Raw genomic sequence first — 2,965 nt, 5'->3', positions numbered from 1 at the left:
TTATTTTCTTCTAATAGGTTTTTCTAGTTTATGACCAGAAGAAACCCGTCAGGTTCACTACTTTTTGACGATGAGATCGACCGCATAGTTCGCAGAAATAGAAGAGAAATAAGGCAAAGCCTAAGATACACAAAGGGAAAGCAAGAGGACGATACTCCAACCACAACCGAGGAGATGGCTAAAAACCAAGAAAATCTACTACCTCCTGCGATTGCTTCTGATCCAGTAAATCAGAATCCTACTCCACGCACTATGTATGATTATGCTAAACCTACTTTAACAGGAATTGAGTCAAGTATAGTTAGACCTGCTATTGCTGTAAATAATTTTGAATTGAAACCTAACACAATTCAAATGGTACAACAGTTTGTTCAGTTTGATGGTTTGTAGGACGAAGATCCCAACGCTCACTTGGCAAATTTCATAGAGTTTTGCGACAATTTTAAAATCAATGGCGTTTCTAATGATGCCATTTGCCTTCGGTTGTTTCCCTTTTCTTTGAGGAATAAGGCTAAACAATGGTTGAACTAGTCACCACGAGGGTCAATCACTACTTGGGAACAAATGACCGAAAAGTTTTTATTAAAATATTTTCCTCCAGCTAAAACAGCCAAATTACGTAATGATATCTCATCTTTTGTGCAAATGGATTTAGAAACACTCTACGATGCATGGGAGAGACACAAGGACCTTTTGCGAATAGGCCCTCACCATGGGTTACCACTCTGGCTACAGGTTCAAATGCTTCACAAAGGCCTCTCCTTCGACTCGACAGATGATTGACGCAGCCGCTGGTGGAACTATCAATAATAAGACACCTGAGGATGCTTATGAATTTATAGAAGAGATGTCACTAAATAATTATCAATGGCAAGTCATGAGGACAAAACCAACAAAAATAGCCGGCGTTTTTAACATCGATTCGGTCACCATGCTCTCTAATTAGGTAGAACTTTTGAATAGAAAAATTGACGATTTTCTTGGTTCTTTACAGGTTCACCCAATAATGCAATGTGAAGCAAGTGGAGGTGGATCATGCAATTCAGAATACCTACCTTATGGCCACAACATGAAGAACGAGCAGTTAAATTATATGGGTAATAATCCTCGATCACAAAATAATCCTTATAGTAATACTTATAATGCAGGTTGGAGGAACCACCCAAATTTCTCATGGGGAGGCCAAGGGAATCAAAGACCATCACCTCTAGGCTTCCAACAACCACCCTACCAATAAGAGAAAAAGCCGAACCTTGAAAGATGCTAACAAAATTCATCTCAGTGTTAGAAACTCATTTTTAGAATCCCGAGACAGCACTTAAGAATCAACAAGCATTAATCCAAGGGCTCAAAACTCAATAGGTCAGCTCGCTAAATTGATATCTGAACGACCACAAGGTAGCCTACCGAGTAACACTAAATCTAACCCAAGGGAGCAAATCAATGCAATTACCATTCAATATGAGGAAGGTTTAGTTGCACCTGAACCAGAACTGAGGCAAGAAACTGTGGTAAGTGATGATAAGGGTAAGGTGGACCACAATGACTAGAACCGGTAAGTAAAGAGGACAAACCCCAATTGCCATACCCCAACGCGACAAGGAAAGACCGTACAGAATAGTAGTTTGGTAAATTCCTTAAATTATTAAAAAGCTACATATTAACTTACTGTTTATAGAAGCTCTTTCGCAGATGCCCAATGCAGTCAAATTCTTAAGGGAGCTTCTAGCAAACAAACAAAAGCTGGATGAGGCATCACATGTGGAGTTGGATGCAGTTTTCTGAGCCATTTTATAGAATAAGCTACCCAGCAAGTTGAAAGATCTAGGGATTTTTACAATTCCTTGTTTAATTGGTAGTTTAGATGTTCATAATGCATTGGCTGACTTAGGGGCAAGCATTAATGTTATGCCTTATAAAATGTTTAAACAGCTAGGTCTTGGGAAACCCAAACAAACTAGGATGAGCATTCAATTGGCTGATAAAACTTTAGATTTCCTAGGGGTATCATTGAAGATGTTCTTGTTAAGATCGATAAATTTATATACCCAGTAGACTTTGTTGTTCTAGACATGGAAGAGGATAGTAATGCACCTTTGATTTTAGGACGACCCTTTTTAGCGACTGCTAGAACCATAATTGATGTTGGCACAGGTGAACTCACACTTCGTGTGGGCGACGAAACAATCACCCTTCAAGCTCATAATTCGAGTAACACAATAAAAATTGCAGGTGGTTGTATAAATCATTCTATTAAAACTGATCATGTGGTGCAACCTACTTTGTAGGAAATAAGTTCGAAGAACCTACACGAGCCATGTTCAACAACATCAAAGGACCTATCTATGAAGAACGAAGGCTACAAATCGAGGAGTTAGATGAATGGCAAACACAAAAATCGAGAGCACCTGATAAATCGAAATAGAGCCAGGACGAGCTCAATGTCACACCAAATCAACTTAAGGTTGGAGACAAAGTACTACTAGATGAAGCAGACCCTCGCATTGCCACTTTTGAACCTAACGGAGTAATCCCTCTTACGGTACTCACTATTTTCCCATATGGCACAGTAGAGGTAAGTCATCCATCACAAGGCACTTTTAAGGTAAATAGACATCGTCTCAAAATGTATAACGGTGAGAATTTCAAAGACAATAAAGAGGAGCTATGGCTCTACGAAGTTACCTAAATATACCCACAAGGTAAAGTTGAGCTTAGACTATAAAAAAGTGCTTCTCGGGAGGCACCCCGAGCACTAACGGTGTTAACTTCTTACAAAATTAACACAGGCGTGCGACACGACCGTGCCCATCACCCGTGGTCGAGCCTCTCAAAATAACATAGGCGTACGCCTATATACACGGGCGTGGGAGAAGTGAACGTAGATCGACATGGCCGTGCAACATGGTCGTGTACACCAATGCGCCCAATTTTGAAAACCACGAAACGCACGGGCTGAAATGAG

The 2,965-nt window shown here is 40.2% G+C and overlaps 1 non-coding gene across 1 annotated transcript; it reads right to left on the bottom strand.

Annotated features, from left to right (window-relative positions):
- Positions 1-612: 612 nt before the first annotated feature.
- LOC121230158 (small nucleolar RNA R71) lies at positions 613-719 on the bottom strand. Its single transcript, XR_005928110.1, has one exon. It is a non-coding gene; the product is annotated as a small nucleolar RNA R71 (small nucleolar RNA).
- Positions 720-2,965: the final 2,246 nt, after the last annotated feature.

This window comes from Gossypium hirsutum, chromosome A05 (genome assembly GCF_007990345.1).
Source record: "Gossypium hirsutum isolate 1008001.06 chromosome A05, Gossypium_hirsutum_v2.1, whole genome shotgun sequence".
In the NCBI taxonomy this organism is placed as follows: domain Eukaryota; kingdom Viridiplantae; phylum Streptophyta; class Magnoliopsida; order Malvales; family Malvaceae; genus Gossypium; species Gossypium hirsutum.
Note: the sequence above shows the minus strand (reverse complement) of the source record. Positions and strands in the feature narration are given on the sequence as shown.